Genomic DNA, 26,773 nt, shown 5'->3' on the forward strand with positions numbered 1-26,773 from the left:
AATCTGCACAAGTGAGAACCACATGTAGATTAGAATTGATTAAATTTCCCCTTTGGCCGGCTGGAACCGAATCATTTTGAATCCATTCCTTCATGAATGGGAACCAGAAGTGGATTATTTTAGAGGGGAAAATGTAACCGGGACAAATGTCACAGGAGAAAATGCAATCGGGGCAAACGTAGTGGGAACCCTGCTCCGCTGTCGAATTGATCCATTGATTTGGATCACACATCTATTTATTGGTAAGTGGGAATGGGGCCTAGGTTACTCCCTTGAGTCCTACGCATGTCTGTTTAGAATAAATCCCCAGGTAAATGCATGTCTGTGGCACTGAAGCCTATGAAAAATGCAGGTCTAGGCTGGGCTTATTCACAGAAGAGAAAAGAGGAGTTGTTTTCGGAGCAAAACCCGAGGAACGAGTCTCTCTCTCTCTCTCTCTCTCTCTCTTTCTCGCTCTTCTTGCCAAAAACGAACACAAACCCCCTTAGTCACTTCCCTGTTGAACAAGCCCCCTTGTAACATTTATTGGAAAAGAGAGACAATGCCACTGGCTACGGATCAGCTGCCCACTGGCAACGGCCTCTACTCGTGACAGTGGCTGAGCTCTTAAATCCATGTTAATCCGGCTTCTTTTTTTCAAAAGTGCTCTTCCAAAGCCCACCCATTAATCTTCCCACTGCTGGCTGCGCTTGGCGTGCAATGGAGCAGGATGCTTGCTGCTTGCTTTTAGAGTGGGAAATAGACCGGGAGGCTGGCCTGGCCTCCATTCCTTCCTCCAGGCATACCTGTCAACAGCTAAAAAGCAAGGGAAGTGGTGCCACATGCTGGGTTGGTGGGGAGCTTGCTTGCAGGATTAGGCCCACCCAGGCATGCGTAGGTTGAAAGAGGAGCGCGTTTAGTCGGTGCCAATTGGTAGAGTCAGACTGATGTGGGGTCATGGGAGTCCAAGAGTAGAAGCCAGAGGAGGACCCAGACTGGGCACAGCAACAGTACTGGATGGACTTGGCTGTTTTCATGGTCTAAGCTGGATTCGAAAGCCAAAGACTTCGTTCCAGGAACCAGGGTTTGCCAGCCCTCCCACTTCGAACAGGAGACGCCCAGCCTTAGGACTGATCTTCCTTCCACTATCACAACTAGTACCATTTAATGCCTCTGCACACTTGTTGAGAAAGTTCAGTTCCATTTATTATGTTTACTACCAGCAGGTAATGGGTTTGGAGCAAGGTATAGTTGCAACTGCCTCCAGATGGGTGGAAAGTTTCTGGAAGTCCCGGTTTTTGTTCCTGTGCAAACCGACGTTCTTTGGGAGATATGCATGATGCTTTCTCCATCCCAAAGTATTTGCTGGGAGTTACCAAAGACTTCTGGTTCCCATTCCCAGTTTAAATGAACCCAGGACTTTCTGAAATGAAATGTGTCTGTCTAGTGGGCCCTTGGTATCCGCTGGGGTTTGGTCCCAGGAATCCTCATGGATAACAAAATCCGTAGGTACTCAAGTCCCATTAAATACAATGGTACAAACCTTGTAGATAATAATAATAATAACAATAATAATAATTTATACATCACCTCTCCAATAAAATCAAGGCGGTTTATAACAATAAAATCCATACAATATAATAAAATAAATCCCACTATACCCTCCCTCCTTAAAACAAATCAGCATAATAATTCCAACATGACAATGATAAAATACAATTAAAACCATTAAAACAATGAGATGGTGTCCCTTGTATCAAATGGCAAAATCAGGGCTTGCTTTTTGGAATGTATATATATTTAAAATATTTGCAAACTGTGGATGCTGAAATCCGTAGATTAAAATATTCGTGAATATGGAGGGCTAACCATACTTGGTTATGTGTTTGTACTGTCCCAGTATATTCAAGTCAGGATGGCCACCAAGTAAACACAGCTGTTGTTTCCAGGACACAGATTCAACAGAGATCAAGTGAGAGAAAGGGGGATGATAACACTAAAACAAATAATCCTAACACTTAACTAGCATATTATAGCTAAAGTACTACAGCACTTTAACTCGTGACTTAATGGCTGTGAAGGGACACACATGTACTATCTTATGATGCCCCCTGCTGTTTCTTTCCTAGTTTGGATCAAAGCAGCACCAGGTAGTAAAGAGCAATCATAAGGTTGGAAGAGACCAAGGGCCATCCAGTCCAACCTTCTGCCATGAAGGAATTCACAATCAAAAAGGAATCATGGTTTGTATGATTGCAGCATAAATGGGATGCCACACCAGCTGATCTTCTTGGCATGGTGAATTGTTCCACATTTTCTACTCGGTGTGTATGGTGCTTGCGGACTAAGCATCCACACCCATGGCTTTGGCACATTACGTATAAGAGATCTCACTTCTAAATTGGCCTTCAGTGTGAAAAGGCCATGGAAACCCATTGGGTGACCTTAGATAAGTCATGCTCTCTCAGCCTCAGGATGGCAGTGGAAGCCCCCTTCTGAAAAACTGTGCCAAGAAAGCTTTGTGATAGGTTTGTCTTAGGGCTCATTCCCATTGCAGTTTGCTCCGAAGCAGGATTTGGGGCAAATGACTCTTGTTCCCATTTGAACCCGCTTCTGATCCTCATTAGATCGATTCCAGAAGGAAAGAAGTGGGGCAAACACAAATAACCCAGGGTTACTTGATACTGGGTATTTTGCAGTTAGGGTCTCTAGAAGTCAGAAATGACTTGGAGTCAAACAACACAGAACATGGAAAGTTACATCAGACACACAGAGACATGTGATTCCAAGCCTCCTGTCAATTTATAGTGACCCCATTAATTGCATTAATTAATTATGGATATCCCATTCATTTCCTAAGCAAGAAATACTGAGAAGTGGTTTGTCAGTTCCTTCCTCTGAAATGTTGCCTACAGCACTTGGTACTCCTTGACGGTTCCTCATCCGGGTACTAACCAGGTCTCACCCTGCTTACTTTCCAATATAAGAAAGGATCTTACAGCAAATAATTAATTTTTAATATAAGATATATTGTATCTTCATTGTGCTAGTTATTTATGGGGACCATCCAAATTTCATACTTAGGTGAGGAATCCTCAGACATGGTTTTGCCCATTTTCTTCTGAAATATAATCTGCAGCGCCTGGTATTCATTGTTAGTTTCCCATCCATCTACAAACAAGAGCCGACCCTGCTTAGCTCCTCAGATCAGATGGGATCTGGAGCCTTTTTAGGGTACTTAGGCAATGCAAAATCAACAAACTACATCAGTCCCACCAACAGACTAAATCAAGTCTATTATTTGCTAATCTGTTTTAGCTCTTATTTGCAATGCACACAGTTGCATGGCTAAGCTGCAGCAAGGGCTTTTTAGTCCCAAGAGATACCCATTATTACTTTCTTTTTAAAAAGGAAACACAATAAAGCATCACATTCTTCCAATTCCTCTTCTTCTGCATCATGCATTTTCATGCTCTTTTGCAAAGGTCTGTGACCTGAAGCTCTTACAGTTTAAATTTTGCCTTAGGGAAGTCCAAAGAGCAAGTGGGGGCCTTCTTACACAGCAAAATCAATATGCAGTTGTTTTCACTTGCACATGTTGCGGCTTATTAGTTTCAATTCGGCTTTCTTTTTATTCCATGATGCTGCTGAACTTTCTACTTTCCTTGAATTCCAGCTTCGCTTGGAAAATTCCTAAAATTAATTCCAGAATTGGTTTCTGCATATTTTGCCACAGCTATGAGTTAATTTCCATTCCTTTATATCATTTCCCCTTTCCATCCCCTTCTATGTTACCGATGCTCATGTGTGTGCAGGGGGAAAATACAACAATACAACATAGCAAGCAGATTCTTTTTGTGTAGTGTTTTACACATACTACCGGTATGGTGCATAACACGTTAAAAGAGCTAAAAGCAGAGATGGGGTGATCTTCTTTGGACTATAAGTTCCCAACCTTCCCAGCCAGCGTGGCCATTGGGATTTGTAGTCCAAAAAGAAAGAACTTTTCCAAGGTCTGGTTGCAAGGAGATTGTCTATACTAGCTATCACATCTTCCAAGTAGTGAGTGGGGTTTATGTACTGTGTTATTTCTAGCTATCAACTTGTATGTGTGTGTGTGCATATGCGCATGGGAGACGGAGACCAACCAGTAGTACCTCTGTTTCTTGTCTGTTTAGTAGAAATTGTGTTTCAGGAGTCTGTTAAGCCAGTGTTAATTGTTCTTCAGAAATGTATGTCTGATTCTGATTTATACTGTGCTGGTCTATGATGATAATAAAGATGAACTGAACTGAACTGGTCTATATGTTTAGATTATATTTAGATAATGTTCTAAATGTTCAAGCAGTAAAAGACATCTGTCATAGCATCTGATTTTCTTCACCTCTGTATCTTGCTTTTAGCATGGTTTGTGCAGGCTTAATTTGCAGGAGGATCACTGGAAGCATGGAAATGTAGCTGCAAGAAGAAAAATATGACCGTTGCAGGAATACAGTTTTCCTCAAATATCTCATTTGACTCTCGCATTTATTTTACCCCTTCTTGGAATCCAGGTGCCCTTTCGTTCCATTTTCAAATTGATTAATTAATTAATTTCCTTTCCCCCCCCCCCTCCTATTTAAAATTAAAATATGAGGAGGGAACTACAAACAATATAGAGGCCAATATCAAATTGCCAGTCCCAGCTAGAACAGACTCACTGAATCAACTGCTAAATGTTAAGTCAACACTTGCATAAATCCCATTTATTCAATTGATCTTCTCTAGTTGGAGCGAGCAATTGGATTTAGGCCAGAACAATTTTCTTTAATTTAGCAGAACAGTTGGTTCATAAAGTGGCCCAGATTAGGGGGTAAAGTCTGACATATTTTGATATCCTTTGAAGTCGAGTTTTGATTCCAGAGGCACCGAAGGGCTACATTTGGAGTTGTTAGACAATATTACCTCCTTTTACCTTTACGGTAAGGCTGGGTCTCATCTTTCTGCGCAAGGCGGCTAACAGGCGTAGTGAGACGTGAATTAAAAACAAATAAAACTACGAAAGCAGTCACAACGACCACTTTGTGAAATCCATCCAAATAATCAGTGATCAGCAAATACTGAATTAGACCAGTTACTGGATCACAATATGACAAAATTACATTTTTGGGACTATTTTGATCCATGGATGATTGCATCTGTGGATTAAAAAATCCATGGATATGGAGGGCCGACTGTAATTGTAATGTTGGGTGGGCATTGAATGGAGAGGACTGACTGAGGAGGAATGATCAGCTAGTAAGTTTGCAATAATATTTTCAATTATCAAATGGGAGTAACTGATGTGTTGGATCAACCCTTTGGATCAATGCCTTTGGAGATGAAAAAGAAGATGCGGCTGAGGTCTACAGAGCACCAGACAATTCCCAAGGATGCTATGTTCTGAAAACTGGTCCTCTGAGTCCATTCCAAGCACTTCCATTCTTTCATACATGGTTTTTTTTTGAAGCTCAGTCATAATTTTGCTCTTTTTGTCACATCTGCAGGAGGAATGAGGTCCAGTCTATCGAAGAATAAGCAAGACAAAAGGCTGCATCCATACTGCAGAAAGAATCCACTTTGACACCACTTCAACTGCCATGGCTCAATCTATAGAATCCTGGGAAGTGTAGTTATGTGGCACCAGAACGCTCTGACAGAGGAGGCTAAGGCTGCATCCACACTTCAGAAATAATCCAGTTTGACACCGCTTTAACTGCCATGGCTCAATGCTATAGAATTCTGGGGACTGTAGTTTTGCAAGCCTTCTCTGTCAGAGAGCTCCGGTGCCACTACAAACTACAAATCCCATCATTCCGTAGCATTGAGCCATGGCAGTTAAAGCGGTGTCAAACTGGATTATTTCTGCATGGCGAATGCAGCCTAAGAAGGATGGATAGAGGAGCTATGCTCCCAATTACCTGTCAGTGGGGCGTTCCAGTGATTTCACACACGTGCAACTAGTGCATTGAACATGGCAGCCAACTCAAACAGAAAGGGAGGCCCCTGCCGCTGAAGATAAATGAGCTGAGTTCTACCAGAGGCAGAAAAGGGATCAAGGTGATGATGGGAATATCCGGAACATTCCACTTCTGTTCGAGCTCGGCATCCAAGAAACCTGGGCTTGCTTCTAAATCGTTGTACACAATTGGAAAGATTTCAGGAAACAAATGCTATCCGAATGCGATATATGCTTGTTACATGAACCCCACTTCTCTGAGTGGTGAGTAGTCCCAGGGCTGCAGTTCTTCTCCAGGTTTGGCTCCTTTTGGAAGGAGGTCAATGGAGGAATGCTAGCAGTTTTCAGTAAGTGCATTCATTGACATTTCAGCCTACAGGTTTGGCAACAAAGGAGGGAAACAGTTTTAACACTCTGATAGTCAAACCTTTCGTCGGGAATCCTGCACCCTAAGCTACTTAGCCAGTGTCAGCATGGCATAGCAATTTGAGCGTTGGCCTGTGAATCTGGAGACCTGGGTTCGAATCCTCATGTGGCCAGGGAAACCCACTGAGTGACCTTGGACAAGTCATTCTCTCTCAGTCTCAGAGGATGGCAATGGCAAAACTCCTCTGACAAACCCTATGACAGGGTCGCCATAAGTCAGAAATGACTTGAACACACCCAACACACACACGCAAGATATTTACAGAACCAACTCTTTGCTTTTCTGGTCACTGTTGGCCTGCCATATCAAAATGAGACTCCTAGAACATTTCATCTTTACCCAGAGTGGGGAGGTGGCCTCTTTTAAGGTACTGCTGGGCCATGTCCGCACTGACAAGATAACCCAGTTTGCTGTCAGGGCTTCCAGATTGGCGGGGAGACCAAGCTGTCTGCACAACCTGCACCCACAATGGGCTGATACTGGTAGCACAGTTTGTCCTGGCCCTGGTCTTCCCCCTATTTTTGTCCCTTTAATGGTTGTGTAGAAGAGGGAATGCCAGCAGGTGTTGCTTCTTCGCTTACCTGATTGTGTGACAACCAACACCTGCTGAATATCCCTTCTTCTGCACAACCATTAAAAGGTACTGGAGGTCCACTTTATGTCTGAGGCACCACTGAAGAAGAAAAACAGCCATGATGGGTTTGGTGTGCTTTATCAGGTAATATATTGGAGCAGGCCAGCCATTTCGAGACTCTCCTTTCAAAGTGAGGTGGAAAGAGGGCTGTTTTCAGAGGTTTTTGTGTCACTAGGGTGCCAATGTGTGTGTTGTGTGCCTTCAAGTTGTTTTTGACCTATGGAGAGCTTCAGGCAAACCTATCATGGTTTGTTTTTTCTTGGCAGGATTGGTTCAGAGGGGGTTTGCCATTGTTATCCTCTGAGGCTGAGAGTGTCTGACTTACCCAAGTTCACTTAGTGGATTTCCTTGGCTAAAGCGGTGTCAAGCTGGATTATTTTTGCAGTGCAGATACAGCCTAAGTGTCCCAGAAAGCTTACAGTTCCATAGTATTGAGCCATGGTACTTAAAGCAGTGTCAAACTGGATTATTTCTGCAATGTAGAAGCAACTTAAGTATCTCACAAAGCTTACAGTTCCATAGGACTGAGACATGTCACTTAAAGCGATGTCAAACCCGATTATTCCTGCAGTATAGAAGCAACCTAAGTATCTCACATAGCTTACAGCTCCATACCATTGAGCCATGGCAGTTAAAACACTGTCAAAGCAGATTATTTTTGCAATGCAGATGCAGCCTATGAGTCTCACAAAGCTTACAGTTCCATAGCATTGAGCCATGGCAGTTAAAGCCATGTCAAGCTGGATTATTTCTGGGGTGCAGACACTGCCTGTGCATCTCACCACATTTACAATTCCTTGGATCTCACAGCATTGAGCCAGGGCATTTAAAGCGGTGTCAAAGTGGATCATTTTTGCAGTGCGGATGGCAGCCAGAGAAAGAATTGCTTGAACCACACACTCCCTTCTGCCTCTGGGTAAAGGAAAAACAATTCAGAAGCTGGAAGCCACTCAGATACAAAAAAAAAGGAGGGGGAAGAAAAAGAGAAATAAAAAGGGTGTTTGGTTTGGTGTGTGTGTGTGTGTGTGTTATTTTTTTTCTCTCTCTGATCCAGCCAAACCCAGCTGAATTCATTCGTCCAAAAAGGCGAAAAGGAGAAGGAAGGAGGGAAGGAGGGAGGGAGGGAAAAAAGGAAGGAAAGAAAGAAAGAAAAAGAGAGAATGAAAAGAAAGAATGTTGCTCATGAAAAGCTCCTGGCTCCCTCATTCGCTGCCTTGTCCACCCAGTGATTTTTCTCCTCCTTGCTCATTTCTTTTCTTTTTCTCCTTCTGGAAGGTGCCTCTGGAAGCTCTCAGTTGGAAAACTGCTCTGGACTGATAGCTGCCTGCTTCCAGCTCTTCTTTCCAATGGAGAAACAGAGGCAGCTGGACCCAGCCTGCAGATCCACTGCAGAGTAGGACCTGCTCCCTTTGGCCAAGCTTGGCAAGGAAGAAGAAGAAGAGCCTGCAAGGTAAGGTGCTTTCCCCAAACAGGTTGCTCTTTCTCAACACTTGTTCACATTGGTTACTGGTGTGTGGTGACATCAGAACCGGATTCTTGTTGCAGTGTGGATGGCAGCCTGAGTGGCCCAGGAAGCTTACCATGCCACAGCATGGAGCAATGGCACTGGAAAGTCCTTTCTGACTTAAGGAGTTTATCACACTGGGGCTCATTTCAGCATTAGAGAGAAATTAGAGGGCATTTAAAGCATCCTGCTAATAAAGTGAAAATGGCGAGTAATTGCGCGAATGATTATCACATGCAATTGTGCAAGTTAAGCGACGTTGGGAATGCATTGTCGCTGAAATCCCAAAAGTAACAAGATGCATGTTAATGCTTCTTTGTGACCACTTTAACAGCAGGTTTTGTGCGACGTCATGTGAAATTGTTTTGTGTTATTACGCGATTTTTCTGGGATATTCATGGGATAAACCCCTGATCTCCTTTTGTGATAAACTCCTCTCTTGGCAAGATGTGTTCCTTGAAGCTGAGAGAGTGTGACTCTGTCAAGGTCATCCCAATAGAGTTGCCATGCCTGAGCAAGGGATCTGAACCCTGGCCTCCCCTTGCAATGGATGGATGTCAAAGAATCTGAGAAATCTTTCGGGTTTTCCCTAAAGCAAAACTTTGGGTTTGTTTTTGCTTTCTCACAATAGCACCCCAAATCCACAAAGCTGTAGATAAACACACTTGGCCCACTTTTTTTTTTAGCCACTGATTCAAGCGTCTTGAAAATATTTTTTAAAAGTATAAATTCCAAATTGCAAGCCTTGAGTTTGTCACTTTATAAAAAGGGACACCATTTTGCGATGCCATTATATTTAATGGGACTTGAGCAGGGACGTAGCCAAGGGGGGGGGTTCTTGGGGTCCGCACCCAAGCCCCATTATAATGGTGGCACTTAGTCTGGACCCCCCCTTCCTAAAATCCTAGCTACGTCCCTGACTTCAGCATCCACGGATTTTGTGATCCACGGTCCTTGCATCAAACCCAGCAGATAACAAGGACCTACCGTAAATACTGAATAAAGGCATCATACTGTTTTTTCCTGTGCATTTCTACACAGAGGTACTAAACGAAAAAAGAATAAGAAACTTATTCAGGGGTAGCTGTGTTGACCATATAGCAAAGTACAACGACATCCAACATCCACAAAACAGGAGATAAATAAATGCCGAGTAAAGGTTTTACACTGTTTTGTGGATGTTGGATGTTATTGTACTTTGCTATATATGGCGAACAGAGCTACCCCTGAATAGATTTCTTGGGATTTTTTTTTAGTACCTCTGTGTAAAAAAGCACAGAAAAATCCCATCCTTCAGGTACTGTATATCAATTGCCTTTTCAGCTCTTCTATCATTAAATTGGGAGTACGTAATTCAATGGAAAATGTCTTTTCAAAATGTATTTCTGAACTCCTGTTTCCAACACTTGCTGTTCATTTCTGGTTTCCGAGCCTGGGATGTATAGTGTTGCCTGGCGCTATCTTGCCTGGAGATGTATAGCATTGCCTGGTGCTGATATAACTTCAGATATCTAGGGCACATTGGACCATTTTTCCCCCTCCAGAAAACTTAGGGAGATTTTTGTAAAGGGAGAGTCTCAGAATTCAACATATGGCTATTGAGTTCCGATAAAGAAAAGCCACCCTGTTTTGAAAAGATGCGGTTACCTAACAGCAACACTCCTGGGTTGGTTTAAAGAAAAGCAAAGGCAGAAAATTGGGACGGTGGTACTTGTGAAATTTCACAGGACATCTTAACTTGGGTACAATACTTCTCTTTTATATTCTCCCAGTCCTAGAGGTATCAAAAATTCAGTGCCGATAATTACAGTATTAATAACCGAAGGTGTCAAAAATTCAGTGCTAATAATTATTAATGATCGTGAGGTTAGAGTTTGTTCGTAACTAGCTGCTTTGCTGTAAGCAACATAATAAATCATAAGACCAGCAAATTCCAGACATTTTTAAAATGCTTTTTTAAAATTAAAATAAAAAAGAGAGGGAAAAAGCATTTTTGATCCACGCACCAAGAAACAAAAGGCACAGTCCAGAGGGGAAAGGCATCTTGTATTGACTCCATGGAAATAAATACATTTTTCATGGGGCTTGTGCAAGAGAATTTCCATCCTCACCCCCCGGATTATGCCCCAAAGTCTTGTCTTGCCTGTTTTATTTTGCTAGCGTTGAATGTTAAGGAAACAAGTGATCTGCGATCTTGGCTTCCCAGTGGAAGAGAGGGGTAGATATTACATTGGTGTGCCAAAAAATTACATGGCAGACGTAGAGTGCCAGTCTGTATGGGGCTTTATGAAGTTCGGTGTAGCAGGGATTTTTCAAGTTATTTGGACTCAATGGGGTCAGGCAAGGGAGAGGGCTGTTTGCTGCTTTTGTTGGCTTCAGTCTACTTTGGGATTTCTGTCTGATTTCTTTTTGGGTTAGGAGTCGGGAAAGAGTTGGTGGAATTTGAAAAGGTGGGATGGACAACAAAGCTGTGTTCTGTGAGTTCAGATGTGTGCGTGCGCGCATGCACATGCATACATGTGTGTCGCCTGGGTTATAGATTTATAGACCCGTCGGAATGCTATGGGGCTGTGGTTTTGCAAAGCAAGTTTCGTTCCTGAAAAATATGATACAATTTTGCAAAACCTGGATTCCTGCCCTTCTGGGATGGTGGTGTACAATGACCACGAATGTTTATAACAGACGTTTTTAATAGCACGCCTCGGGTTCATCTTGACTTGGAGTTAATTGACCATCTTACCTATGCTATTTGCATGTTAATCTCTGTAAGCCATAGGTACAAGTTCAAAAGCAGTGCTTTAATTCCTAAAATGACTTGTGTCAAGCAGTTCCAGCAAACCTGAAATCCTGCCCCTGTGCATGGTAATCCCTTCATCTGTTGTAGTTTGTTGTAGTTGCTCACAGTTGATGGAAAGAGACTCTTGCCGTGTTCGGAAGCCCTTTATGAGTGCTTGGTGCCTTTGCAGCTTATATCTCGGGACTGTAAAAAAAAAAGCGGAGCTGTGTCTTAAATGAAGCTGTGTGCATAATACTGTTCCTGTTTGGAAGACAGGGTCAGGTTGTACAACAGAACAAAATGCGCACAGTCAGAAACCTGGCATCCGTCCATCCATTGGGGAGATCATCCACTGAGACAGAGCCAATGATGCTTCGGAGCTTTTGCTTGTCCAGATTCATATCTTACGCTTCCTTATCCATTGTCCAGTTGCAATATTCTCAAACTAGGCAGGGATGAAAGAGGGCAGCTTTGGGACGAAAACAGTTCCCTCTGCTCCCTATTGTTGACCATTGTTAATTTCTGTGTGCTTTTCATTGGGATTGGGACATTTGTTGTGGGTCTTTTGGGGTTTTGTTTTGGAAAAGATCCAACTGATTTAGCCTCTGTGTGATGACATGCTTCCCATCATCATCATCATCATCATCATCATCATCATCATCATCATCACTACTTTTGATGTTGCTTGGCCACACATCGGCCCAATTGTTGTCCATGAAAAACATTGTAGGCTATTAACTGGTAGCTATCGGTAGTGTTATTTTCCATTTAAAAAAGTCTATCATTTAAAGCTGGCAAACGTAGTGGCCACTACCATCTTCCATGACACTGAAGCCGAGTGACCAGAGGTCCTCCCTTTCCCAGACATGTCCTACATTTCAGCCTTATTTCAGGGGGTCTGGGAGGAATTGCAAAATGTCCTCTATTTTGAACCATAAAACCTGTCCTTGTTTGGTCCGGTGGGTCTAGCACAACAGATTTATTACAGCCCCAGCTGTAGCAAAGGGCTGCAGAGAAGGCTGTTGCTGACCATGTGCTTGTTTTGTTTGGGGTTTTTTGGACCAAGGTGTGGAAAGGAAAGGAGAATCTGGGTAGTTGAAGTAGATGGGGGGCAAAAGTGTACAATTTGGGTTGAGGAAGACTCAGGAGGGACGAGAGAGCAACTGTGAAAACAAATAAAAGTGATAATTTAAATGTTAGATTCAGTCAAGGATTTGTTGTCAGCAAAGTACAATTTTCAGCATTTGTTTGGCTCAGATTTCTATAAGCATAGTGCAAGTCAGCAAGACATTTTAATGAAGATAAGTTTGTTACAAAAATATGGTTGAGCACATAATAAAATACAGTAATATAGCTGTAAACAGACCACATGGAGTCAATTTGGTGCTTCTAGCTTTAATTTGGTAACGTCCTACATTTTGTGATACCTTCCTTTGTGGTTATGGTATCTGGTCACCCTGCACTGAAGATACATGACATCTGGTGCTCTGGGAGATATTCAGGAAATCATGGATAGTGCTCCTTTTGAGGCTGTAGTCTAGTTGTAGAATGGTAAGATAAGAAGAGTATTAACACTACCGTTCCTGTACTAAGCATAATTTCTGATGCTATGTAACTGGGGCACACCTATTTTTCTGGAGAGATGCAGATGCTGAATGATGGCAAGAGGAAGTTGATGCCATGGCTGAAGATATAGAAGTACAGGTAGAGTACATACAATTGCAGCTATGTTATGGGTAGCAGCAACCTCACATGCTGACTTCTTTGCTGCCATCAACAGAGCTGTTGAGAAGCGGTGGAGAAGCTGATTGTGGCAAGTTTTGGCAGATCTGCTATGCATTCTGAGAGTGAAACTTCTCAGATTCTCATCTGAATTGAGTGCCATGGGAGATATAGAGGAAGAAGAGGTGCCTAAGGTGCCACCCTGCCCAGTTGTACTGGTCAAATTTCATTTGTGGCTCAAAGATTTGATCAGTTGAATCACATATGCTCTGGATCCTTGTCCATCATGGCTATTTAAAGTTAAGCCACCAGGGGTTCTGGAGTGGCAAATGCTTCTGTGGGTTGCAAAAGATGTGCTGACGGCCTTGAAAGGAACAATAATGCACCTTCTTCTCAGAAAGGCCTCCATTGACCCTGCAGAGTTGGACAATGATGGCCTGTTGTCCCCTTGGGGGCAAGACAGCGGAGTTGGTGATGGTTTTAGGAGCCCTGGTGGCACAGTGCTTAAATGCCAGTACTGCAGCCACAAGGTTGTGAGTTCGATCCCAGGGCTCCAAGGTTGACTCAGCCTTCCATCCTTTCGTAGGTCGATAAAATGAGTACCCAGTTTGTTGGGGACAATTGGCATAGAGATTGTAAACCACTTAGACAGTGCTGAGTTCACTGCTAAGCAGTATAGAAATGCAAATGCTATTGCTATCGATCAGCTTTAGATTAAATGTTTGTTTTTTGTTTGTGGGGGAAATGGAGGACCACAGGTTGGTGGTGGCCCAGCAGAGCTCCCAATATGATCCCTTCCCCATTTGCCCCAAATGTATGTGAAATATGGACAATCATATCCTCAAGGCCCACATAGGTATGAGCTTATCTATTTAAAGGCTGTTCCCACTCCAAGCTTATTTTAGACAGTAAGGGCCAGTACAGACAGGCCAAACTAAAGCTGCTTCGGGTCACATCTGAAGTATGATGTTTAAATGATGCATGCATCTTAAGAAGCCAAAAGCCACGCCAAAGCTGGGCTCCAGTCCTTAGGACTGGAGCATGGCTTTGGCGCGGTTTTTGGACTCTTAGGATGCATGCATCATTTAAACAGCATACCTCCAAAGTGACCCAAAGCTGCTTTATTTTGGCCTGTCTGTATGGGACCTTTGCATACACCATGCAAACCATGGATCTACCTAACGTAGTGCATACCTGCCAACATTGCAGAGATGAAAAACGGGACACATGTGGCCAAGCAGCATCAAAGTGTGGTCAAGATGGCAGAAGTTGTTAATGAGGAAGAGCATAGGAGAAGCTGCAGCAGTTTGCTATTGCCTGAGCCTACAGGAAAAGTCAAGAATGAGCTTCCTCCTCTCTTCTTTACCTCTTGGTATCTGGAGGTACCAGGGATTGAACCTTACACTGCCTTTGTGGAACATGTATATTGTTCTCTGTCTCTTAAGGGGCCTGATGTAGGGAAGTAGGCTTGTTGACCTCTCAAAGAAGCTGTTCCAAAATTATAACTCTGTGACTCCTTTAAAAGAAAAAAAAAGATTATTGGCTATACCTTGCCTTTCTGGTTTACAACTTGCAGCCACAACACTAGGAAAGTTTGGAATCTAGTAAATATTTCTCTGTTACGACCTTGTGCTACATTACATGGCAGATAGCCCCCTGTTCTTGGCACGGCTGAAGCATCAATAGCAAAACCATGTTGAGAACAAGTGCCACATGGAATGTTACTGCAGAAAGAAACCCCTGTTAGTTTTGTGGGCTGGAATATTAACTGCCTCCTGTTCCTGGAGTTCCTATAATACAGTATATGCAATACACGGAAACTTCCTTTCCACTATCAGAGTGACTTTTAAGTAATTTTAAGAGAAACGTGAGCCATCATTTACTTACCTTTTCACACTAAAGGATTTTTGTGACCTTTTGTGTTATTTGCACGTACAGTAGCCTGTGCTTACTGTACTTCCCGGTGAAGCCTGGCTTCAGTTAAAGTCTGAACTAGGAATCTAGAAGGCCCCACTACTTAACTGTCTAGAATTACTAACTGGCTAGATTTAGGAACTGGTGGTCAGCCAAGAGAATTATCCACAGTTGTCTGTACTCATTTTCTGTGCTCCAGCCACAGAAGGAAACTGGACTGTGTTACAGCAGTTGCAGCAGCTTTCTAGCATTGCTATCACTCGCTGATGATGCTAGAGATAGCATGGATTGATCTGAGTGCAGATATGCCATAGCACTCAGCCTTGTCCTTTCTTTTTTGGCAGTGTGTGTGTGTAGTGATGGCAAGGAAACAGCATAAACAACAACTCTAAGCAGGCTATAGAATCTGGCAAGCCGAGGATTCATCTCTCTCAACCAGACCTGTGGAGTGGTTACGCCAAACCTTTGACTCCGACTCCTCTGTTTTTCTATTGTCTGACTCCTTTGTAAATGGCAAACATACTGCATATACTCATGTATAAGTCTAGAAATGTAGGCCAAACAATTGACCCAAAAAACCTGAGTCGACTATTCCATGGGTCAATGTAAGTACTGTATCTTTACTCATACTTAAAAGTAGGAACCATCCCCTGGTGATGCATATTTATAGTCAAGTATATAAGGTACATTAATGAACAATAACAAATTTAGTGTAAGGGTTGAGTCTTCCTTACCTGGGATTCCAAAATGTTTCAAAATTGTCCATGTGGGTGGCTGAGATAGTGATGGCTCATACTGCTATGAGCCATTTGAACCACTAATCCAACTTGGGTTTTCACTTTTTATTTATGCGAGTGGACCTAGCCTACTGTTCCCCAGAGTAGATAGACCTTAAAACCACCCTTTCATGCCTTCTCCTTCCTTCCCACCTCTCTCTCCAAACAGGGATCATTGTCTGGCCAGCATGGAAATGGCTGCTACCACTTTAAAAATGAAACCAATATCAGCACACATCTATTTCAAAGTAGGGAATGTAGGTTTTGTCTTCACTGTCAACATGAATACATGTCCTGCGTTGACCACATATATGATATTTTGTGTCTGGTATGGTTTTTTTCAGTGATGCTCCATCTGCCTCTTTTGGCATACACATGAAATACACCATAAAATCTTCCTTTCAGATAGTTGCCAACCATCACCTCCATCTCATCCAGTATCCTTCATTTTCAGAGGGGTAGCATTTCTAACATGTGACTGGGAAGAGGGATGCCTGAGAAGAACGGTCTCTTGCCATAAATGATACCCCATGATGGAAGAAAATCTGATGTCTTTGGAAACGCATGGAGAAAAGGAACCAACCTGGCCTGTTGTAGTTTAAATTTCCTGAATGAGATCCAAACAAGGTGTAGATTTTCTGAATTTTGAAGAAGAAAACATAAATACCTATGTATGAATCACTTCTTGAAATGCCACAGCTTAATAGGTTCCAACATTTAACAGATGGAAACCAGGGAACGTGTGGCCAAGCAACATCAGAGTTTGTCAAGATGGTAAAAGTTATATACAGTGGTGCCTCGGGTTATGAAAATAATTCGTTCCGCGGCCGCTTTCGTAACCCGAAAAGCCTTCGTAAGCCGAATTGCCATAGGCGCTAATGGGGAAAAGCCGCGATTCCGTGTAAAATAGCGCCGAAAAGCACCAAAAGTTTTTTCGTAACCCGAAAAAACATTCGTAACCCGGAACAATAATTCCCTATGGGATTTTTTCGTATCCCAAAAATTTCGTAAGCTGGGTATTTCGTATCCCGAGGTACCACTGTAATGGGGAAAGAACACAAACTATGGCCTGTTACAGACTGCCAAAATAAAGCTGCTTCAGGTCTCATTGGAGGTATGCTATTTAAATGATGCATGGATCCTAAGAGTCCGGAGGTCGCGCCAAAGCCACACTCCATTCCTAAGCACCGGAGTGCAGCTTTGGTGCAGCTTCCGGATTCTTAGGATGCATACATCATTTAAACAGCATACCTCCAAAGAGACCTGAAGCAGCTTTATTTTGGCAGTCTGTAACAGGCCTATGAGAGAATGCAGCAGTTTGCTTTTCCCTGAGCCTACTGGGAAGGATTCTGCCTCCTGCCCTCAGTCCCCTGCTGAGTTAATCGAGTACAAACTACTTTGGCACTTTGCACTCAGTTTGCAGCAGTTGAAGTAAGATGAGGACGAAGGGGAAAAGTCGGAGTGGGAGAGGGACAGAGAAGCTGGGACATTATGAAAGCAACTGAAAAAGTAGGACAGCAGAGAATTAATCTGAACAGTCTCTGCCAAATGTAGACAGTTGATGAGTTTTCTAGTCTGGATTCCCCCAATGGATACCAATCATTGTAGTTATATATTATCTCCCATATATTTTCTCCGAGCTTTGAGGAAGCATAAACAGAAGGAGGATGCTGCATTTGTGTCTTGCTACAGGCTTTTCCTTGGCACCTGGTTAGAGAGATCTTTGATCTGACCCAACACAGCCCTTCTTCCTCAGCAATGATGTGCGCTTCCTATTGCCTTCTCTTTGCAGAAGTGTGGCCTGTGGGCCTTTGCTTTGCCCGTCCTTTTTTTCTTTTTTAAGCATTCCATCAGCAAGAAAAATATTTGCCCAGGAAGGTCGTTGGAATAAAAAAAAAAGCCACAATAAAAATGCACCCACAAAGTTGCATTCCTAGAGCTGTAAGTTTTTTTCAGGCTTTTCAGAAAAGAAGCGTAATGCTTCAAGTATGGAATTTGTCACATTTGAAAGCAGACGGAAGGAGAAGCCCCGTTCCGTGTCCCACAGGTCCTGGCTGAGCAGAGTGTTCTGGTCTGTTTTTTCTTTCAGTGAAGAATAAAAAAGTATATAGCTACTGTTGTTCTCTCTCTCTCTCTCTCTGTCTCTCCCGTTCTCCAGTTCTCATTCCCTTTAAAACAAACCAAAAATTGAATATTTTGGACCGTTCGTTTCCTGCTCTGTCTTTGTTGTAAGCTGGAGTACGCACAGCTAGATTCCAATGAGAAGAATTCAGTTTTTTCTCTTTGCACTTAAATGCCTTGCAGTTCTGTATAGCCATTTGAATGTTCCCAATACTGTATCTGAAATTTGGTGTGAATGGATGCTGATGTGGTAGTTTGTTGGAGCAGTCAGTGTGTGTACACACAGAGAGAACAAAATACCCTAAAAGTGCCAAACCTTGGTGAAATCAAGGGGTCTTCTAGCCCCCATGTTTGGGCATTGCTTCAGTACAGCAGGTTTGAGTGTAAGGTCCCTCTCCTACACACTATACGCACACTACTACATTTCTCAGTTATGGGGAGAGCTCCTGAGCAGATGTTTGTCTCCAGGACCTCTTTGGATAGCCTTTTGTCAGCATTTTGACCTCCCCTCCTGAGGAATGCACAATAGGAGAATGTGCTAGGCTTGCAAGCAACACCCCCACAAGCACCATCTGAGTATTTTGTGCAAACCACATCTGACATCTTAAAACAAGCATTGAAAAGACACAAAACCCCCGGGTACATTTATCTTCTCGATGTAATAAGGTGCTGGCAAAGTGGTTGGTTAAGTGCGTATCCAGAACAAAGGAGATTCCTTCCTTTGACATGAGGCTGCCCTTCAAAAGTGCTCAGATTGAAGTTGTAGCTCATGCCAAATGGAGCAGCCAGACTAGTATTCTGTGGGCATTTTAGAGACCATATAACACAGGTCCTGCAAAAGCCACACTGCCTTCTAGATCAATTCAAGGTGTGGATGTTGACTATAAAGCCCTAAATGACTTGGGGGCAAGATATCTGAAAGGCCACCTCCTCCCATGTGAGCCTGCCAGATATTTGAGATCTTCAGAGGAGGTCCTGTTGTGCATCCCAAGATTGTGTGAAGTTGGATTAGTGGGTACGCATAACAGGGCCATTTGGTCTCCAGTTGCTGATCTGTATGCTAAACTCAGTCTCTTTGACCAGTAATCTTTTCTGCTGATGACAATATCAAATATGAGCCAGACCCTACCTAACCTATTAGGGAGGAGATGCATCTTATTCTAAAATATATACAAAGTACACCACATTTTATGGCATGTGCCACCAGATGGCACCATTATCTTCCGAATTCTTCTGCTCTTTCTTGTATGAGCAAATTTCTATTCTTCTTCCAAGCCAGCCTCCTCCAACCTGGTTCTCTATAAGATGTGTTGGACCAACCCATCATTTACAACCATCATGGCCATGCAGATTAGAGATTATGAGAGCTATAGTCCAAAACATATAAAGGCTATGCATACAGGGAAGGCTGGTTTAGACAATAGACATAAAAAGCTTCTGTTGAATGTTTTTGAAGAGCACCCAGATAATTAATGCTACTGGTTAGCCTTAAAGTGTACTAAATAAAGAGGGAGATGGTCCTTCTAAGCCAGTGATGGTGAACCTTTTTGAGGCCGAGTGCCCAAACTGCAACCCAAAACCCACTTATTTATTGCAAAGTGTCCCTCTGGCTTTCTAGTAACAAACTCTGGCAAACTCTGTGCTGGGACAATGGCACATGTGCCCACAGAGAGGGCTCTGAGTGCCACCTGTGGCACGCGTGCCATAGGTTCGCCATCACTGTTCTAGGCCTTCAGAGAAGATGCCAGCCACAGATGCTGGTGAAATGTCAGGAATAAACTTTTCTAAAACATGGCCACATAGCCTGAAAAACCCACAAAAAACTATGGATGCTGGCCATGAAAGCCTTCGGCTTCACACTGTTCTTCTGTTGAACTATCTGGCTTCTCCCAGTGTAAGAAAGCTGGAGGTAATGGAGGAAAGAACCTAGTAAGCATTGCTCAAACAAGTCTAAGACATAAAACATGGGATCTGTTTTTTGTCTTGGCAGTCCTGAGATGTACACCCCTTTCCCCCAATTCCCCCCATATAATTTAAAACCTATTGCACGATGTCTTACAAATCCTTGGATATTAGGTAGGAAGTGAAAGTATTTGTTGGAGAGCTGACAGATACCTAAGTCTTTCCTTCCCATAAACTTCCCTTTGTAATATTGAGGTTCATATAGGAAGCTGCTTTTTATCAAGTCAGACTATAGTTTTGTCTCTCTCTGTATTGTCTACAAATAGAAAGGAAAGCATGTGGCCCCTGTAATGCATAGCCTCCAACTGTCCCAGTTTGGCAGGAACCATCCAACATAATCCTCTGTCACTGGAACCAAGGGTGACTAAAATGGAAACCATGTCCTATGAGGAATGACTTAGGGACCTGGGGATGTTCGGCCTGGAGAAGTGAAGGCTAAGAGGTGATATGATGGTCCTGTTTAAATACTTGAAGGGATGTCATATTGAGAGGGGAGCAAGCTTGTTTTCTGCTGCTCCAGAGAATAGGACACAGAACAATGGATGCAAGCTCCAGGAAAAGAGATTCCACCTCAACATTAGGAGGAACTTCCTGATGGTAAGAGCTGTTTGACAGTGGATCACTCTTCCTTGGAGTGAAGTGGAGTCTCCTTCCTTGGAGGTCTTTAAACAGAGGCTGGATGGCTATCAGGGATGCTGTGACTGTGAGTTCCTGCATGGCAGGATGGGGCTGGACTGGGTGGCCCTTGGAGTTTCTTCCAATTCTATGATTCTAAGTTAATCCTCTGTTCTTGCGATGTGACTTCAGGCCATTTCTGATCTACAGTGACCCGAAGGCGAACTTATCATGGGAATTTGTTCAGAAAGCCTTGTCTTCCTCTAAGGCTGAGAGAGTGTGACTTACCAAACTCCCTCAGTGGATTTCCATGGCTAAGAGGGGATTCAAACCCTGGTCTCCAAGTATCCTAGTCCAGCATTCAAACCATTACTCCACACTAGTTCTGCTACGTAACTACAGCCTTCATGTTAGCCATGGAGAAAATGAATTGACCCACTGATATTTTGCACTGCAATAAACCTAAAAATCGCTAGTAAAGACCCATCTCTCCCCCCCCTTCCTTTTCTGCCTTTGCCTCGGGGAGCATATCAACAACTTCTCCTAAATATTTTGCCCTAAATTACATTGTTATCCCCAAATACAGCTAGATGCATTGTATTGGTGGGAACGTGATAATTCAACATTTATGTAAATTCTATTGATTCCAGCTGGGGCTCTAGCTGAGTTTAGTGCTGGTTCTTAGACCTGTGAAAACATATATCTGAAAGAAGATGATTTATTTCCTCTGCAGCAGCAATTCTCCTTTGAGGAGTAGCTATAAAAAGTTACTCTGTTCTGTTATGTGTGGAACCTTGCATTATTCAGACATGTGTTTGAGCGGGACAAAAATTCAGATCCTTAAAGAAAAAAACATACAAAAAAGCATGCACACACAAATATACCATATACTAGATTCATTATGTAAGGATCCTCTCCAATTGTCCAGATTTGGCAGGGAAGGTCTGAAGGCACACCCATTGCTCAGCCACAATCCTGCTGTGGCCTTCTTTCTCGGTCTCACCTTTTCTTTGGACCACTACATCTTATCCTTCGACTGTCACAATTTTATAGAACCATAGAGTTGGAAGAGATCCCAAGGGCCATCCAGTCCAACCCCCTGCCATGCAGGAATACACAATCAAAGCATCCCCAACAGATGGCCATCCAGCCTCTGTTTAAAAACCTCCAAACAAGGAGACTCGACCACACTCCAAGGCAGCATGTTCCACTATCGAATAGCCCTTACTGAACTTCTTCCTAATGTTGAGGTGGAATCTCTTTTCCTGTAGCTTGCATCCATTGTTCCGGGTCCTAGTCTCTGGAGCAGCAGAAAACAAGCTTGCTCCATCCTCAATATGACCACCCTTCAAACACTTAAACAGGGCTATCATATCACCTCTTAACCTTCTCTTCTCCAGGCTAAACATACCCAGTTCCCTAAGTTGCACCTCATAGTGCTTCATAGTTTCCAGACCTTTCATCAGTTTGGTCCCTGTCTTTTGAACATGCTCCTGCTTGTCACCATCCTTTTTGAATTGTGATGCCCAGAGACGGACACAGTATTCAAGGTGAGACCTGACCAGGCACTATTACTCCCCTTGATCTAGACACTATCCTTCTATTAATGCAGCCTAGAATCTCATTGGCCTTTTCAGCTGCTGCATGACACTCAACTTGCGGTCCACTAGGACTATTTGGGAACTACTGATATCAAGTCAAGTGTGCGCCATTCTATATCTGTGCGACAAACTGAGATGAACAACAATTGAAAGAAGGAAGTGTTTGCTAAAAAGTGAAGTGTACACAATGTTACAACAATCGTTTTATACAGAGTAGCAGCAGCTGTTAAAAACCAGAGTGAATTTTGTTCAGAGCAGTGGTGTCTAGTTTTGCTGTTACAAACTCCCAACCTTTCATTACCATTATTATCTTCCAGCATCAGTCAACTTCTGTGTGTTGTTTGGTATGATGCAGTTGTTGGCAATTTTTAGATAACTTGCATTTGTTGGTATTTTGTACATTGCGGTTGCACATTTTAAACAGAATCCGTATTGGATATTATGTACATTTACAGAGTGTTTTGCTATGGTTGTTCAAGTAGGTTGTAAAGGCTTGTAGCTAAACAATAAAGGATGGAAGGCTGACTGCCAAACATGTATCCTGGGGAAAACCAGTGAAATTGTTACTTCTTATTCTGTAGAAAAACTGGGCAAGGATCGTGATTTACATCTTTTGCAAGACGAATGTGACACAAACCTAGGAGGAAGGGCTGTTAGCAGAGACAGCCCTACAATTAGGTAGGGTGAGGCAGCTGCCTCAAGCGGCAGATTTTTGGTGTCACAAAAGGGCATCCTTGGTACTGTTCACCTTACCACCATGGCACTAACTCTCCCTGGGAGTAAAAAAGGCATTGCTGTCTATGCTATCACACTTTTGATTTCTATGTTTGGTTGTGAAAGCCGGACAGTGAAGAAAGGTGGTAGAAAGAAAAGACGCTCATTTGAAATGTTGCACTGGAGGAGGATTATGCTGAAATTCCCTTTTGCAGAAGACATCTTTCTCAGACAGAATAAGAAGAACCTTATGTAGAGCTTAATATTAAGGATACAGATCGCAATTGCAACTTTTCTTGCTTTTTGGCCCCATCAAAACATTGTCAATGGTTACAAGAATTTTTATATTATTATTATTATTATTATTATTATTATTATTATTATTATTGTCCCATGAGAAAGAATGAAAAAGTCAATGGTTTTTCTGCTTTTGTTTTTCCTGGGAGATTTTTTTGTGCAAAAACAATTCAAAGTGCAATGCAATATTTTAAAATGTGCCAAAACCTTCATAATCTCACCCAGCAGGCAGGAAATGTTTGAAAAATTTCCTCCTCATGTGCAAGAATTAAATAAACAAAGTTTTACATCCCTGTTTTAATACACACACACACACACACACACACACACACACACATACAGTATATATAATGTACTGAGATTGTCTTCCTTCACCCCCCTCCCCTCCTCTTTCTTTTTCTTGTGGCTGAATAGAAAAGTCTTTCCTTGACTGATCTGGTGTTTAAAGGAAAAGTTGGGTTCTGAGGAATTAATTTCATTTAAAGCATTCTTTTCATTTTTTCATAAAGTGCAGCAAATCCACAGTGCTTACAACAGGAATGCACCAAGAATGTGGCTGGGTAGACAATGTATTAACTTCAGTATATGGAATATCAACAGTGAGGAGGCAGGGAGAAAAGAAAGGATGCTGGTGGGAAGTGGTTTGGTTCATGTGGCAGATGAATACAGTTAAGTGATACAGGGTCTATGGAGATTGTTACACAGGGGAAAAGAAAGGGTTTGAGGAGGTACAGTTGTGCAGTTCCTCCGAATGCTTTCACGTGGCATACATTCGTGCAATTGCGCACTTGAAATAATATCGCAATGGCGTTTTGCGCACATCCACAAGTGAATTGTTAGTATATCGCAATTAATTGTTTTACGTGGCATATCTGAACAACTGTGCATGTCTGCTAATCATGTTCCCAGACCACACAGATTAAAGATAGCAAAATAAAATGTACTTCTTCAATACATTGTTTTGAGTGGTAACTAAATTGTGCCCCACAGCTCAAAAGAAGACTGAAAGCCACTGCAAAACTGTGTGCCAACTTGGCCACACTCAGATGCGGAGCCCTGGTAGCGCAGTATTTAAATGCTAGTACTGCAGTCACAAGGTTGTGAGTTCGATCCCAGGCAGGGCTCCAAGGTTGACTCAGCCTTCCATCCTTTCATAGGTCAGTAAAACGAGTCCCCAGCTTGTTGGGGCAATTGGCTTACAGATTGTAAACCGCTTAGACAGGGCTGAGTTCACTATGAAGCAGTATAGAAATGTAAATGCTATTGCTATCTTACTTGGCCACATGTGTCCCAGTTTTCACTTGTGAAATGTTGGATACTCTTTTGTTCTCTGAAGCCTTTCTGTTGTTGTTGTTGTTCACATGATGGCGGAGGTGTTTAATCTGCTTTTATTCTTCTCTGGTGCTCCTGTTATTTTGGTGGTCTTAAATGATTTTGAATGTATGTTATTCTATGTAAGTCTGGCATGCACATTCTGAACATAAATAATAAAAGATTTCCGGATGCACCTGAGAATAGTTGTTGTAGAGCTGCAAATAGCTCTGGAGAGGGAAACTAGAATGATCAAGAAGCTGGAGTATGTTCCTCATAAGGAAAGGTTACACAATTGGAGATGTTAGTCAAATGCCTGCATGTTGTTTCAGTCCTTAGTAAAGATGTTGTGATGGGGAGGGTATCTTTTGCAGGCAGGCGCCTCCTCTTTCTGGCCGTGCAGCAATAGGGAGGTTTTCAAAATCCATGAGGTTTAATGTCCATTTGCATCTCAACAGGGACCCCTCTTTTGCAATCCAGTATCTCTCCATTCTATGCTGTATGACTTGCAAGGAATAACCCAGTCACCTGAACACCACCTGCTCCCTTATGTTTCACAAACCTGTTTACTCAGATGTCTTGGGGGGGAAATCTACGCATAAGCTGTAGTATGTGCCACAACGCAGCAAAGCTCTTAAGCAGGAGATTTCTTCTTTCTGTTGAGTTCAGTCAGTTTCTAAGCATGTGCTTAGAGTTAACCGCATGGTCAAAACTCTGCTGATCGGGAGGGGTCTTAATGCCTTCACTTCTAGAGGCCCCTCTTGAAATCCTAGCTTAAACCCAGAGCCAAAATTAGTTTGGTGGTCTCACCCCTTAGTCTTTCCAAATTCTTGTGGTTTTCTTGCATGTTATATGAATGTTTGCCCCTGACTCCCCAGCACCAAACTCCCAGCTGCGAAAGTCAAGTGACTCTCTTCTCCTTAAAGTGAGAACTTCAGGAGTTATTTTTGACACTGGGCTTTTTTGTTTGGCTTTTTGGGCCTTGCCAACTATTGATTCTTTCACAGTCATTTTCTTCCAAAGCCCCAGCTATCCTCACCTCCAAGAAAGTTAATAATCTCTGCAGGGATTAAAATGCCTTGGAAGGAACAGCAACTGATAATATATTATCAACAGGAAGATGAAATTTGGGGAAGTGCTGCTGTAGGTCTTTCTGAATGGGGATAACATGGTATTCTACTGCAGCCCAACATGTCCAATGCTCACTTCATCCCCAAATCAGATTGGGGGCTAATGTCCATGTAAGTGTGTTATTGCTGCAATGGTTAATTGTCTTCACTTTCCTGCACAAATTCACATCTGTTTGCATCTACTCACTCGTCCTCTGCTGAAAATGCACCGCTGTCCGATTCCATGTTAAGCAGAAGGACAGCCACGCATGTGATAATGCACATTTCTGCGTAAAAACCATGAAGCATTTTGCTGCAGAGTTTCAAGAGTTTCTCAACCCCCTCCAAGACCAAACTCCTATGAATTGCTTGTGGTCAGGTCACATTGTATTTGACTGGAATGAGGAGCATTTTAAATCTTGTAGACATGCCCTAGCACTAGTATAGTAGTATACCCACCAACATTTCACAGATGAAAACTGGGATACATCTCTCCTCTGGATGCCTGCCTTGGGTCAGTAATGGGCTGGATGAGGGAAAACAAACTCAAGTTGAATCCAGCGAAAATGGAGGTACTAGCAATAGGTTCCCCAAGTCCAGGGATGGAGATTTGCCAACCTGTCCTGGACGGGGTCACACTTCCCCTAAAGGAAGAAGTACGCAGTTTGGGGGTACTTCTGGATCCATCCCTACAGTTATCATCTCACGTAGATGCGATGGCCAGAAGTGAGTGGTATCAACTTTGGCTGATACGCCAACAGTGTCCCTACCTGGACCGAAAGGACCTTGAAGCAGTGGTACTTGCACTGGTAATCTCTTGTCTTGATTTCTGTAATGCGCTCTACATGGGGCTAACTCTGTACCAAGTTTGGAAGCTTCAATTGGTGCAAAATGCGGCAGCCAGATTGGTCACTGAAACACCTAGGTCTGACCATATTACATCTGTATTAAAAGCTCTTCACTGGCTGCCAATTAGCTTCCGGGTGCAGTACGAAGTGTTGGTTATTACCTTTAAAGCCCTACATGGCTTGGGCCTGAGTTACTTGAAGGAACGCCTCTCCCTACATAATCTGCCCCACTCTCTCAGGACAGCTGGGAAGAATCTATTGGACTATCCAAATACCAGATTGATATCAACTTCCCACAAAGCATTTACAGTCATGGCCCCTAAACTGTGGAATAGCCTACTGGTAGAGATCCGACTTATCACTACCTTAGAAGCCTTTAGGAAAACGATTAAGACGGATCTCTTCCGGCGGGCCTATCCTCCAGATCTTTTGTAAATAAATATAAAGGGAAATCCCACTCTGAGCAAAATACTATTATTATTATTA

The 26,773-nt window shown here is 42.8% G+C and overlaps 1 protein-coding gene across 1 annotated transcript in view; it reads left to right on the forward strand.

The window, feature by feature from the left end:
- The first annotated feature begins 8,170 nt into the window (after window positions 1-8,170).
- Window positions 8,171-26,773, forward strand: part of COL8A2 (collagen type VIII alpha 2 chain) — a 131,991-nt gene continuing 113,388 nt past the window's right edge. The window contains exon 1 of the mRNA XM_042440607.1: window positions 8,171-8,467. The gene's annotated coding sequence lies outside the window, so the exon portion shown is untranslated. The remainder of the gene's footprint in view (window positions 8,468-26,773) is intronic.

The sequence above is a fragment of the Sceloporus undulatus genome, chromosome 9, assembly GCF_019175285.1.
Source record: "Sceloporus undulatus isolate JIND9_A2432 ecotype Alabama chromosome 9, SceUnd_v1.1, whole genome shotgun sequence".
Lineage (NCBI taxonomy): Eukaryota > Metazoa > Chordata > Lepidosauria > Squamata > Phrynosomatidae > Sceloporus > Sceloporus undulatus.